General features: G+C 38.1%; 2 long non-coding RNA genes across 9 annotated transcripts in view; one reads left to right on the top strand and one right to left on the bottom strand.

Annotated features, from left to right (window-relative positions):
• Positions 1-945: 945 nt before the first annotated feature.
• Positions 946-10126, bottom strand: LOC135097882 (uncharacterized). 3 transcript variants are annotated; one of them, XR_010266311.1, is made up of 4 exons: positions 10075-10126; positions 7559-7707; positions 5881-5963; positions 946-5267 (listed from the first exon to the last, which is right to left on the bottom strand). It is a non-coding gene; the product is annotated as an uncharacterized LOC135097882 (long non-coding RNA). The 3 variants fall into 3 exon arrangements; XR_010266313.1 differs by lacking the exon at positions 10075-10126 and adding an exon at positions 9652-9675; XR_010266308.1 differs by lacking the exon at positions 10075-10126 and adding an exon at positions 8934-9213.
• LOC135097874 (uncharacterized) overlaps positions 9649-15000 on the top strand; it is a 20032-nt gene continuing 14680 nt past the window's right edge. Inside the window, exons 1-4 of one of the 6 annotated variants that reach the window (XR_010266289.1) lie at positions 9656-9746; positions 10910-11059; positions 13393-13516; positions 13991-14206. This is a non-coding gene — a long non-coding RNA (uncharacterized LOC135097874). Of the gene's footprint in view, positions 9747-10773; positions 11060-11117; positions 11280-13392; positions 13517-13990; positions 14207-15000 lie in introns of those variants that run through there. The other 5 variants (XR_010266300.1, XR_010266267.1, XR_010266258.1 and 2 more) reach the window with 5 other exon arrangements.

The raw sequence follows: 15000 nt of genomic DNA, 5'->3' as shown, positions 1-15000 counted from the left end.
ACTTACTTAGCAGTGAGTGAATGAAATAATGACGTAATCAGTGTTTCTTCGTTAACTCAATGTCTATTTGTTCATTACCTGTTTCTTGAAGGAAATTTGAGACTAATATATCTGGTTATTTATATATTAGCAATTAATCTATCTGTTCATTCATTATTATTATTTCTTTTTTTTTTTTCAATCATTGAGGTGATGAGTGAATGGCTGGCTGCAGTGCGTGAATAGAAGGTTACGTTATTAATACGCACTTAGAACTTACTGAAGGAATGAAGAGTTTAGTGGATAATTTGATAACTATTACTACTACTACTACTACTACTATTACTACTACTACTACTACTACTACTACTACGATGGTTATTAAAATAGTTCAGCTTTGTAGTACATTTATTAGAAATCTTGTAGAGAAAACTGGTACATCATTATCCGCACTACCGATAATAATAATAATAATAATAATAATAATAATAATAATAATAATAAAATAATAATAATAATAATAAAAATAATAATAGTACTAAGAATGAAAACAATAATGAAATGAATAAATAAATAAATAAATAAATAAAAAACGGTTGAATGAGTGGTAATAATAATAATAATAATAATAATAATAATAATAATAATAATAATAATAATAACAATAATAATTTTTCTAGTACTATTTACATTGAAGATACAGAAATAAACACACAAACAAACATACACACGCACAAACACACACACATTCAGACATACGAGTGAAAAAACAAATTGAAAAAAAAAAAGAAAAAGCATATTTTTTTCATTTTGTCACTCACAATCTGACTTTGTTGAGGTCAATAATCTACCGGTAATGGTTTTGTTTGTTTGTTTGTTTGTTTGTTAGAAGCGACATGAGGTATTTCTTGTGATATCCGAACGACACGCACAAACGCACGCACGCACGCACAATTTGTATACATATTTGCTTATAAATTAAATAAAAAATGAAATAAAATCAACATTTACACAAAATTTTCATTATTTTTACTACGGTTCAAAAAACGTACATGGATGAATGGTTACGCTGGTGGTTGTGTGCGTATGAATGCGTACACACACGCACGCACACACGCACACACGCAGGCATGTACATCAAAGAGAAAGTGAACCAAAAATTTTATGTGTGTGTGTGTGTGTGTGTGTGTGTGTGTGTGTGTGTGTGTGTGTGTGTGTGTGCGTGTACATTTCAAGCCAAAATATTGACGCATACGTAAACACACACACACACACACACACACACACACACACACACACACACACACACACACACACACACACACACACGCACACACACGTACATAGCATTGCGTAAAACGGAAAAAAAACGTACATAGATGCACATGAATTAATGTACACACACGAGAGAGAGAGAGAGAGAGAGAGAGAGAGAGAGAGAGAGAGAGAGAGAGAGAGAGAGAGAGAGAGAGAGAGAGAGAGAGAGAGAGAGAGAGAGAGAGAGAGAGAGAGAGAGAGAGTTACATAATCTCTTCTAGGCACTGTAATCCTGCAATTGTAATTACTTAGGCACTCTAAATAACAATAATAATAATAATAATAATAATGACAATGTATATACCTGTTTTTTTTTTCGCTCAATTATAATTACTTCCCAAGACGATTACATATTTTGAATTACATACATTGTTATATATATTTTTGGATGGTAATGCTTAAAAAAATGTTAATTATACATTGAAATTAACTGTTTTTCATTCGTTCATGCATTTTTTTCTTCAATGATAATGCAAAATAATAATAATGATAATAATAATAATAATAATAATAATAATAATAATAATAATAATAATGAGAAAGAATAATGAGAAAGAATGATTTTCCCAGGTGTGTGTGTGTGTGTGTGTGTGTGTGTGTGTGTGTGTGTGTGTGTGTGTGTGTGTGTGTGTGTGCGCGTGTGTGTGTGCGTGTGCGCGTGATAGTAATAGTAGTAGTATTAAGTAATAATAATAATAGTAATAATGAAAATAATAATAATAATAATAATAATAATACATACAATTACATACACATAAGAACAATAATAATAATAATAATAATAATAATAATAATAATAACAATCATCATCATCATCATCATTGATATAAGAAATTTTCTCATTATTATCATTATCATCATCATCATCATCATCATCATCAGCTATAAGTAGACTAAAGAAGAAGAAGAAGAAGAAGAAGAAGAAGAAGAAGAAGAAGAAAAGTATTAGCAATAACAGACTGGGAGAGAGAGAGAGAGAGAGAGAGAGAGAGAGAGAGAGAGAGAGAGAGAGAGAGAGAGAGAGAGAGATTTGAAAGATAATTTGAGCATGACATAAAAAAATTAAAAGTCGATGAGAGAGAGAGAGAGAGAGAGAGAGAGAGAGAGAGAGAGAGAGAGAGAGAGAGAGAGAGAGAGAGAGAGAGAGAGAGAGAGAGTTATCTTTAAGCCTATTAATATCTGTGTTACCTACATGACTATCTAAATTGTTTGTTTGTTAAACTGTTTGTTTGTTTGTTTGTCTGTTTACATAACCTGAAGATGGTATTTTTTTAGGCCTATAGAATATATCCTGATAAATTGATCCTGCCTAAATGACGCACACACGAACGCACGTATACACACACACGCGCGCGCGCACACACACACGTACGTACATACATACACCCATAGTATACTGGAGTGGGATCTGTGTGTGTGTGTGTGTGTGTGTGTGTGTGTGTGTGTGTGTGTGTGTGTGTCATTCATGTATATATTATGAATGACCTGTGTGTGTGTGCGTGTGTGTGTTTCTGTGTACGCTTGCATACATACATACACACATACATACGTACATACATACACACATACACAAACACACACACACACACACACACACACACACACACACACACACACACAAGATCCCAGACTATGAAAGTAATAATAATAATAATAATAATAATAATAATAATAATAATAATAATAATAATAAAATATTTTAGTTTATGTACAAAAAATGAAATTGTAAAAATAAAAGAATTGAAAACTTTGCTGAAAATTTCCCTAAAATCTACGTTTTCTTCCAAAAATGTGACCGTAGGAGGAGGAGGAGGAGGAGGAGGAGGAGGAGGAGGAAAAGGAGGAGGAGGAGGAGGAGGAAAAGGAAGGAAACGGAAGACTAATGAAAAAATCAGTAAAAAAAATAAAGAGGACGAGGGAGAGGAGGAGGAGGAGGAGGAGGAGGAGGAGGAGGAGGAGGAAGAAGAAGAAGAGGAAGAAGATGACGAGGGAGGAGGAGGAGGAGGAGAACGAAGAAAAAATCACAAAAAAATTAAGAAAAATAACATTGAAAAATAAAAAAGAAGAGGAGGAGGAGGAGGAGGAGGAGGAGGAGGAGGAGGAGGAGGAGGAGGAGGAGGAGGAGGAGGAGGAGGTTAAATAAGACCCGTTTAGGAGTACCTTAGACTCGCTATAAACCTACGCACGCACGCACGCACACACACACACACACACACACACACACACACACACACACACAATACCCGGAGGTTCTGAGGTTGATAATGACACACACACACACACACACACACACACACACACACACACACACACACACACACACACACACACACGTACACACGCACACACACACACATATGTACACACAAACATACACACATTGTAATATTAGCGATGAATCTTACCTATTTAAGTATTATATATAGAAAAAATAAAATAAATAAAAAAAGACACCATTTTGAATATCTGCAAGGAGCTAAGTCGAATAACAATAATAATAATAATAATAATAATAATAATAATAATAATAATAATAATAATGATAATGTGTGTATGTTTGAATTATCTAACTTTTTATATTTTTCTTATTTAACTAACTAATCTTAAGAATTTTTTTTTTTATTATAAAGATTAACTCACCTAGACTGTGTGTGTGTGTGTGTGTGTGTGTGTGTGTGTGTGTGTGTGTGTGTGTGTGTGTGTGTGTGTGTGTTTTACCTTCTAATTATGGGACTAAGCGTGTGTACCAAGTATTTGTTTGTTTGTTTGTTTGTTTTAAGTGCAAACTGTTAATATATCCACGTGTTTGTTTGTTTGTTTGTTTACGTTGCTTTCAAGATGGCGGTTGTTTGTTTTTTTTTCGTTTTGTTTACATTTGCAAGTCACGTGACCTTGTGTTTACATTTCAAAGTCACGTGGTTTTGTTTACATTATCTGGTCACGTGACTTTTTTGTTTACATTTGAAAGTCACGTGGTTTTGTTTACATTATCTGGTCACGTGACTTTTTTGTTTACATTTCAGTCATGTGGTTTTGTTTACATTATCTGGTCACGTGACTTTTTTGTTTACATTTCAAAGTCACGTGGTTTTGTTTACATTGCTGGCATTGGTAACACGTTTAGTCCTGTTTATACGTTACGATAAAGGGGGAGAGGGGGAGGGGGCTGTGTGTGTGTGTGTGTGTGTGTGTGTGTGTGTGTGTGTGTGTGTGTGTGTGTGTGTGTGTGTGTGTGTGTGTGTGTGAGGGGTGGTGGTGTGTGTACCTTGCTATCTCGCCGAGAGAGAGAGAGAGAGAGAGAGAGAGAGAGAGAGAGAGAGAGAGAGAGAGAGAGAGAGAGAGAGAGAGAGAGAGAGAGAGATACAGCCTACAATAGCCACTAGATAGACGGTAGTGTTTAACCACCTGACCTGAAACGATCCTCTCCAGCCCAAAAAACTCCTCTCCAGCCCAAAAAACTTCCCTCCAGCCCAAAAAACTTCCCTCCAGCCCACAAAACCTTCTCTCCAGCCCAAAACATAACCTTCTCTCCAGCCCAAAACATTTCTCTCCAGCCCAAAAACTCCTCTCCAGACCCAAAAAAATTCTCTCCAGCCCAAAAAACTCCTCTCCAGTCCAAAAAACTCCTCTCCAGCCCCAAAAATTCCCTCCAGCCCAAAAAAACCTTCTCTTTAAATAATCATAAAAAACTCCCCAAACACACCCAAACCTACCCAAAGCCACCAAAACACTCCCAAACACACCCACATTCCCTCTCTCTTATCTTCATTAGAGTGGAGATGGCCTGGCCCTCCCATTCCTGCCTCAGAGTCCTCTCCTCACTTCCCTCCTGCATCTCACTCACATTGGACAAGGACTCAAAATTATCCAGCATTAGGAAGTTCAGAAGGGCCCAGAGCTCCGCCAGGCTGTTCTGCAAGGGTGTCCCAGTAAACAGCAGCCAGTTCATGGGGGGAAAGGTGTTCAGGGACCTGTAAGGGGGAGGGAGATGAATTAGGTTTTCAAGGTTGTTTTTGTGGTTCTAGTGACAGATTAGTGAGATTTCTGCATTGCTAACTGAAGAAAGTCTTTTAAAAGGCTCTAGATGAAGTGACAAGGGTTTTTAAGGGTGTTTTTATGGTTTTTGTGGCACATTAGAGTGATTTCTGCATTTCTAATGGAAGAAACTTGAGAGTTCTGCTACCTGTGTTTTAAAAAGCTGCAGTTGAAGTTACTGTGGTTTCAAAAGGGTGTTTTTAAGATTCTAGTGACAGATTAACAAGATTACTGCATTATTAACAGGAGGAACACTCTTTTAAAAGGCTCTAGTTGAAGTTGTTAGGGTTTTCAAGGGTGTTTTATGGTTCTAGTGACAGATTAATCACATTTCTACATTCCAAAGGCTCTACTTGAAGTTGCAATGTTTTTCAAGAGTGTTTTCAATATTCTAGTGAAAGATTAACAACATTTCTACATTCCAAACGCTCTAGTTGAAAGTGTAATGATTTTCAAGAGTGCTCTCTCTCTCTCTCTCTCTCTCTCTCTCTCTCTCTCTCTCTCTCTCTCTCTCTCTCTCTCTCTCTCTCTCTCTTTCCCCACACTCACTTGTGGTTCTTGAGTGTGTGTCCCTCGTCCACACACAAGTATCTTCAGGCATGCTGCTGGAGACCCCTCACGTCCCTGTTACCCTGTAGGAGTTAGGGCAGATTAGGGACAGACAGAAGCAGGGAGACACATTAAAGGTTATCAAACACCCAAAAAGACATCCTTAAATAACCAAAAAAACACACCAAAACATTTCACCCCTGACACAGCCTGACACACACCAAAAACACCCAAGAAAACACCCTTAAACACCCTTAACACATCAAAACACCCGACACACACCAAAGACGCCAAAGAACACCCCAACACCCCCAAAACACTTCAATCACATCCTAACTTGACACACCTCTACACACCCAAAACACCCCAACATCCAAAATACCTCTGACACACACCAAAAACACATTTTCACCCACCAAAACACTCCAAAATGCCCCAAAACTTATCAAACCCACCTTAAATATCCCTAAAAACCCAAAAAACAAAATTATACACACCAAAACACCCTAACACACCCCAAAAAACATCCCAAAATACCACAAAAATACCTCAAAAACACCCAAAAACATCCCAAAAATTACACAAACTATCCTTAAAAGGCTCTAGTTGAAGTTGTAAGGCATTTCAAGGGTGTTTTTATAGTTCTAGTGACAGATTAACAATATTTCTGCATTACTAACTGGAGAAACACCCCTGAGAACCCTGCTACCTGTATTTAAAAGGCTGCAATAGAAGTTACTGTGGTTTTAAAGGGTGTTTTTATGGTTCTAGCGACACATTAACAACATTTTTGCATTACTAACAGGAGAAACACTCTTTTAAGGATTTTCAAGGTTGTTTTTAAGGTTCTAGAGACAGATTAACAAAATTACTACATTATTAACAGGAGAAACACTCTTTTAAAAGGCTCTAGTTGAAGTTATAAGGGTTTTCTTGCAGTGTTTTTAAGGTTCTAGTGACAGATTGACCACATTTCTACATTCCAAAGACACTAGTTGAAGTTGCAAGGTTTTTCAAGAGTGTTTTCAAGGTTCTAGTGACAGATTAACATTTCTACTTTCCAAAGGCTCTAGTCGAAGTTGTAAGAGTTTTCAAGTGTGTTTTTTTAAGGTTCTAGTGATAGATTAACCAGATCTCCACATCCCAAAAGCTGAAGCTGTAAGGGTTTTCAAGAGTTTTTAAAGTTCTAGTGACAGATTAACAACACACTCTCTCTCTCTCTCTCTCTCTCTGTCTCTCTCACACTCCCTCACACTTTCCCACACTACAGGGGGGAAGTCGCATCGCTCTACTCTGCCCGGATTTTGCACCACAGACGTGTTGAGGTACCGTTTACCCAATATTTAAAGTTTACCCAAAAAATAACAATAATAACAATAATAATTTGTTGTATTTTCGTTAATTTTTCAAAATATTTGTGTGTACGTGTGTGTGTGTGTGTGTGTGTGTGTGTGTGTGTGTGTGTGTGTGTGTGATTGACTGATTGATTGTTTATCAAATGCTCAAATTTTATATAAAAGTGTGTGTGTGTGTGTGTGTGTATGAGAGAGAGAGAGAGAGAGAGAGAGAGAGAGAGAGAGAGAGAGAGAGAGAGAGAGAGAGAGAGAGAGAGAGAGAGAGAGAGAGAGAGAGAGACACACACACACACACACACACACACACACACACACACACACACCTGGTGGAGCCTCTGTCTCATGGGTCCACACCATCAGTTGAAGCGCCGGCACCCTCTGAACTCCCGGGGACGCACAACCCCATCCTCTGGTTCTAGCCATTTTAATTCAATTACTACATGTAGTTTCCCCTGAGAGATTCCAAGTCCACCTGTTAAGGAGAGAAGTTCTTTGTCAGTATACAATGGATAACAATTTGCTACAAGGTTTCCTCTGACTACAGTAGAGCCTTACCTCTCCTACTACAAATAGTAGTAGTAGTAGTAGTAGTAGTAGTAGTAGTAGTATATGAATAAATAGATAAATAACTAGATAGATACATAAATTAATTAATTAATTAATTTTAAAAAAGGAGAAAGGAGATAAAGAAGCAAGACATGATACTTTAATGAATTTGTGTGTGTGTGTGTGTGTGTGTGTGTGTGTGTGTGTGTGTGTGTGTCCATTACTATAGGTGATATGAAGTATTAATCAAAGTGAGGCTAACATTTGGTGTTGCTTGTCCCGCAGTGGTAGGTTAGTTAGGTCAGGCCAGGTTCATCTGCTAACATGACTCATAACCAAACAGGTCACTGGTAATGCTTAAGAGAGCAGGTCATGGCATAACTCTTCATCAACACTGACAAACACCCACTAATTATTTCAAAGGAACTTTACTGTGTTCATAAAAGGTGAGCCAAGATTTATACATTTAAAAGTATCTTATCTGTGTGTGTGTGTGTGTGTGTGTGTGTGTGTGTGTGTGTGTGTGTGTGTGTGTTGAAGATAAACGTATCCAGTATGTCACAATTCTTCCCAAATATGAGACACCTGAAGAGGGAAAAGTGCAAGAGGAGAGACAAATACCTTTTTCTCCTTTTTCTGAAGGAGTGACACGAGCCAAGGGCAACAAAAATCCAATAAAAACAGAAATCTCACTGAAATGCCAGGCCTATAAAAATTTAGGTTTTATTATAGTTTAAGCCATTACACACTACGTGGTAATAACCTACCTCATTTTGTTCTTCTCACTATTCACATCATTTCTAACGATTACACTACTTGTCGGAAATTAATAATAATAACGCCGTGGGCCGTGGGTACAGATTGGAAACATTGGCTTAAACTATAAATTTACCAGTGTTTTTTACTGTTTTTTTTGTGGTTAGATGTTTTAAATATCTAAATGACCGCCTGCCTGATTGACTGGTTAATTAATTGACTATTTCAGCTTGGTTTAGTGCCTGACTGACTGACTGACTGAATGCCAACCTCTCTCTCACACACACACATATATACACGCACACACACTTACCTAATATACAAAACAAATATTTTCTCACAATTATCTACAAACAAAACAACTGTCTTATTTACCAGCCTTATTACAGCTCTCACCTTATTTACTGGCACCAATACGCCTTTCCCTGATTCTGCTACTTCTCCTGCCCCTCTCTGCCTGCTGTCGTCCTATTTGCTCTATTTCCTTCGTTTATTATTATTTTTATCTCCTTGCCTGCCTCAGGACCCGTGATCAGCTGTCTGTTTACATCGGAAGTGTTGCCAATCCACGGTACCTTCATTATTTTTTATATTTTTTTTTACATTATTTCGGCTTTTTATTTAGTCATACTCGTAATATTTAGTTTCAACGTAACCCGCATGACGAAATATTAACAAATGAACTCTTCCGTGAAATGAAAACCCGCCAAAATTCAACTTTTTAAAAAATATAAGCAGACTGATGATCCGGACGTCCGTATATATTATTTACTTTATTTCTCGTCACCATAAGTCACCCGTGGCAGTGAATGGAGCCACATGACTATGCTTTCATGTCCGCTGGTCAGACCTAACCGCCACTGCCTAGTTTAAGTCTGACGGAAGGTTTAACAGGCCAGGGGTGAGCTGCGGCAGGCTGGCCCGTCATACCTCACACCCCTTTATTTCCCTCACACACATTAATACACTCGTTACACACACTCATCCACCTACTGCCACTTACCTGTGCACAAATCACCCCAGTAGTCTGTTCCTCACACAACAAAACACTGTAAATTACGATAAATATTGAGACAGCAGATTTATTTATTTTTTATTGTCTTCCTCAGTGTACCTGGGAAACACCGTGCAGTGCGGTTGTGTCTGTGTGTCCTCTTTTCATTTAAACACCAGGGAACGGGACCACAGAGGCACAGGAGGTCAATTAAGGTGACTTTAGTAGTGACAGGTAGCAGAGGTCTGGCTTCAACCTACGACACTACCTGGAAAACACTGGAAATACCTGGAAAATACTTGATACTTAATAGCAAAAGGGGAGAAGAGAAGAGAGAATATAATGCTATTTATCATGGAATAGAGGCGGACACACACACACACACACACACACACATAGATACACACACACACACACACACACACACACACACACACACATATATATACACACACACGCATACACACAGCTGAAATTAATCCAGAAAACAGAGAAATAACCTTCATAACAACCACAAATAATAAGGAAAGAGAGTTATCCAACCTTGTTTTCATCTGAGCCCCCTCCCAGCCCTCCCGCGGCCGCCATGATGGATTGCCAGAGTCTACCCTCGGTTCCAATATTCTTTCTATTTTCTTAACTTATATATTTAGGCTTTTTAACTAAGATTTTATGGTTTGTAAAAATATTTGGTGGTGTTTTGAGTGTTTTGCGTGCGAGTGTTAAGGGAAACATGTCGATTATGAGGTTGTTTCAGCGTAAATAATTGTTGCTGTTTGCCGTTAAATTTTTCATACCGCCAAACATGATTTTTTATTTCAGCCGCTAGGCAAGATTTTATGGGCTCAAAAAATCGTTTATTGTCTTTTAAATATGTTATGATGCTTTTGAGTGAAATACGTGGACTTTTAGAGGGGTTTTAGACCCGTTGAAAACTCAAAAAGTCGACATTTATAAATTATTTATTTATTTATTTCAGCTTCCGGTTAACTTCTGATTGTTTGTAAAAATAGTTTCGATTTTTTAAAGTGTATTGTGTTCGTGAGAAATGAGATTTGTGGACTTTGGAGTGTTTTTTTTTATCGTGTTTGTTCGAACACTTTTTCATATAGTTATTTAAATATAGCTTTATTATCACTGAAGCTTGGAATATTTTTATATGTCCAGAATTAATTTAAAATTATGCCCTTTCATAATATGTAAAGCATTCCGGCCTAGCTCCATTTTTGCGAGGGGTCATTTTCAAAATCATTTGCGTAACGTAAATATGGCGGACGTGACGTCATCAGCCGCCTTCATCCGGGGACCGAGACCCTGGACCTTCCCTCCTCCCAGTGCCCTTCCATCAGTATTTAGTGTTATTTCCTATATTTTCCAGCTGTTTTCATGCATAGAGAAGAATAGAAAGAGGAGGAAAGAAGGAGAAATGAAGAAGGAGGAGGAAGAAGAGGGAAGGGAAGGAGGAAGAGGAGAAGGAAAAGAAGAAATATTAAGAAAAGATTTTCACTGAATTTCCAGCGTTTTAAAGGTAAGCAAAAAATAGTAGTAGTAGCAGTAGTAGTAGTAGTGGTGGTGGTGGTGATGTAGCAGCCTTGTAATATAAGATGAAGTGCTTTGAGTTAAATACGTAATTTTTTTCTAGGCATTTTGGAATAGAAGTGAGAGTTTTTGGTGTTTTGAAAGGGAATAGTCGTGCTTTCAGTGTTTTTTTTTAAGTGAATTCTTCGTTTCTGTGGCGTTTTAAAAAGGCAGGGGATGTTTTTTTTATATATTTTTTTATTTTTTTGTGTTTTTTTTAGATTTTGGTGTTTTTCAAGTTTGTTTGGGTAGAAATTGTTGTTTTTTCGCTGTCCTTGGGTAGGTGTGTGTCTCTTCTGGGGTGTTTTGAAAGGAAATTAAGTGTTATTTAAGTGTTTTTGGCTAGAAATGTGTGTTTTTTGGTGTGTTAAAAGAAAATCGCATGTTTTTCAGTGTGTTTGGGTAGAAATGTATGTTTTTTTGGGGTGTTTTGAAAGGAAATCACGTGTTTTTTCAGTGTTTTTTGCGTAGAAATTAATGTTTTTGAGGTATTTCTGACCGGTAATCAGTGTTTTCTTTGAGTACTGTTAATAGAAATAGCTGTTCTGGGCCGAATTTGTGTTTTTTGAGTATTAAAAGGAGAAAAATAGTGCTGCTAGGTGTTATTGGGCAGGAAAATTTGTGTTGCTAGGTGTTTTTGGGGAGTAAAATTGTGTTTCTGGGTGTTTTTGGGGAGGAAAATTGCGTTTCTAGGTGTTTTTGGGGAGGAAGATTGTGCTTCTAGGTGTTTTTGGGAGGAAAATTGTGTTCCTAGATGTTTTTGGGAAGGAAAATTGTGTTTCTGGGTGTTTTTGGGGAGGAAAATTGCATTTCTAGGTGTTTTTGGGGAGGAAGATTGTGCTTCTAGGTGTTTTTGGGAGGAAAATTGTGTTCCTAGATGTTTTTGGGAAGGAAAATTGTGTTTCTGGGTGTTTTTGGGGAGGAAAATTGTGTTTGAAGGTGTTCTTTGGGGAGGAAAATTGTGCTTCTAGGTGTTTTTGGGGAGTAAAATTGTGTTTCTGGGTGTTTTTGGGGAGGAAAATTGCGTTTCTAGGTGTTTTTGGGGAGGAAGATTGTGCTTCTAGGTGTTTTTGGGAGGAAAATTGTGTTCCTAGATGTTTTTGGGAAGGAAAATTGTGTTTCTGGGTGTTTTTGGGGAGGAAAATTGTGTTTCTGGGTTGTTTTAGGGGAGGAAAATTGTCTTTCTAGGTATTTTAGGAGAGTAAAATTGTTTCTGGGTGTTTTTGGGGAGGAAAATTGTGTTGCTAGATGTTTTTGGGGAGGAAAATTGTTTATGGGTGTTTTTGGGGAGGAAAAATGTGTTTCTAGGTGTTTCTGGTGTGTGTGTGTGTGTGTGTGTGTGTGTGTGTGTGTGTGTGTTGCCTTGTCTTTCGTTGTACAGATGCTTATGCAGTGTGTGTGTGTGTGTGTGTGTGTGTGTGTGTGTGTGTGTGTTGCCTTGTCTTTCGTTGTACAGATGCTTATGCAGTGTGTGTGTGTGTGTGTGTGTGTGTGTGTGTGTGTGTGTGTGTGTTGCCTTGTCTTTCGTTGTACAGATGCTTATGCAGTGTGTGTGTGTGTGTGTGTGTGTGTGTTGCCTTGTCTTTCGTTGTACAGATGCTTATGCAGTGTGTGTGTGTGTGTGTGTGTGTGTGTGTGTGTGTGTTGCCTTGTCTTTCGTTGTACAGATGCTTATGCAGTGTGTGTGTGTGTGTGTGTGTGTGTGTGTGTGTTGCCTTGTCTTTCGTTGTAGCCTTCAGAAAAAAAATATTAAAGTTTTTACAGTGGGAAAATTTTGGTGGTGAGTGAGAAAATGACTCAAATATTACCTCAAATTTAACCTGATGTGGTGGAGCCTCACACTCCTCAGCTGCCCCTAACCAAACCTAACCTAACCCAAAGAAGCCTACCCGAACTTCTGTCTGGTGCTTCCTCCTCCCCAAGACTGGCTATCTCGTGTCATAATCCCAAGCTAGCCTAACCAAACTCTACCTAACCTAACCTAAGCAATTCTAACCTAGCCAAACCTTATCTAAGCAAGCCTAACCTAGCCAAGCCTTACCTAACCTAACCTAACCTAACCTAAAGAAGCCTACCCTAACCTAACCTAACCTAACCTAACCTAACCTAACCTAACCTAGCCAAACCTTATCTAAGCAAGCCTAACCTAGCCAAGCCTTACCTAACCTAACCTAACCTAACCTAAAGAAGCCTACCCTAACCTAACCTAGCCTAGCCTAACCTAACCCTAACCTACATCCTCTTCCCACGGCCCCACTTAACCTAACCTAACGTAACTTTCAGAGCAACGGCAACCCTCCGATCCGGCAAGCAGGTTGGCGGCAGCGATGGCGGTGGCGGCAGCAGCGGTGGTGAGGTGGACGGCAGGGACGGAGGGGCGGTACAGGCTGCGGACATCAAGGAGAAAGTGAGCAGGGTGTTGTGTTGGTGTGTGTTGCTAAGCTGAGGTGTGAAGTGTGTGGTTGTCAACGCGCTGCAATATTTGTCAGTCAAGGCTCATGCAACACTGCCTCCATGCACAAGTGTGTCGGGAAAGTGATTCAAAGTTGTAAACATTTTATTGTTTTAGTTTATTTATTTATTTGTTTATTTTGTTTTATTTTTTATATATATAGGAGGGACACTGCTCAAAGCCAACTAAATACTACAAGAAAAAAATACTGAGATCAAATTAAAGATTAAATACACCTCACTTAACCTAACCTAACCTAACCTGACCTGACCTAACCTAACCTAACCTAACCTGACCTGACCTAACCTAACCTAACTTATCCTAACCTGACCTAACCTAACTTAACCTAACCTAACTTAACCTAACTTAACCTAACCTAACCTAACCTAACTTAACCTAACCTAACCTAACCTAACCTAACACCCACAGAAGAACGTGCGGAGAAGCAAGGTGGCATTCAGCAGTGTGATCCTGGACCTGGTCGGCTTGACGGTGGTGGTGCCTCTGTCTCCTGCTCTCTTTGACTGTTACTCCAAGCACGACTCCAGCGGCTTGTATTCCTCTGTGCTCTCCTGTGTGACTTGTTACCAGCATATCATCGGCGTCCCTGCGAGGTTCCACTCTGTCTTGTTTGGTGGTATGTGGGTATGTTGTGTTTTGTATTGGTTTGTATATTTCTAGTTTGGTTTTATGATTATTTTTCTCATTTTTTTTTATCCTGTTATCTATTTATTTATTTTTGTTTGTTTGTTTGTTTGTTTGTTTGTAGGGTGTGTGTGTGTTTGTTTGTGTTCCTGCTGTTCTATATTGCAGCTTGTTTTCTTGTTTTTGTTTTTTTGTTATTGTTATTTTGTGTTTTATTCCATTTCATTGTTCTGAAGGTGTTTTCAGGTATTTTTGGGGTGTTTTTTGGGTGTTTTTGGGGTGTTTTTGGGTGTTTTGGTGTGTTTTTGGAGTGTTTTGTGGTGTTTTGGTGTATTTTGAGGGTGTTTTGGTGTGTTTTTGGAGTGTTTTTGGGTATTTTAAGGGTGTTTTGATATGTTTTTGGAGTTTTTGGGTTGTTTTGGGGTATTTTAAGGGTGTTTTGGTGTGTTTTTGGAGTGTTTTGATGTGTTTTTGGAGTTTTTGGGTTGTTTTGGGGTATTTTAAGGGTGTTTTGGTGTGTTTTTGGAGTGTTTTGATGTGTTTTTGGAGTTTTTGGCTTGTTTTGGGGTATTTTAAGGGTGTTTTGGTGTGTTTTTGGAGTGTTTTGGGATGTTTTGGTGTGTTTTTGGGTATTTTGAGGGTGTTTTGGTGTATTTTTGGAGTGTTTTGGGATGTTTTTGTGTATTTTGGGGTATTTTGAGGGTGTTTAAAGGTGTTGTGGTGGTGTTAAATATTTTGTTTGTTTACTTTTTTTTAGCTTTTTATTTTCTTATGCATTATTTTATTTCTTATTT

Source organism: Scylla paramamosain, chromosome 4 (assembly GCF_035594125.1).
Source record: "Scylla paramamosain isolate STU-SP2022 chromosome 4, ASM3559412v1, whole genome shotgun sequence".
Classification (NCBI taxonomy): Eukaryota; Metazoa; Arthropoda; class Malacostraca; order Decapoda; family Portunidae; genus Scylla; species Scylla paramamosain.
This window is presented reverse-complemented; position numbering and strand designations above follow the sequence as displayed.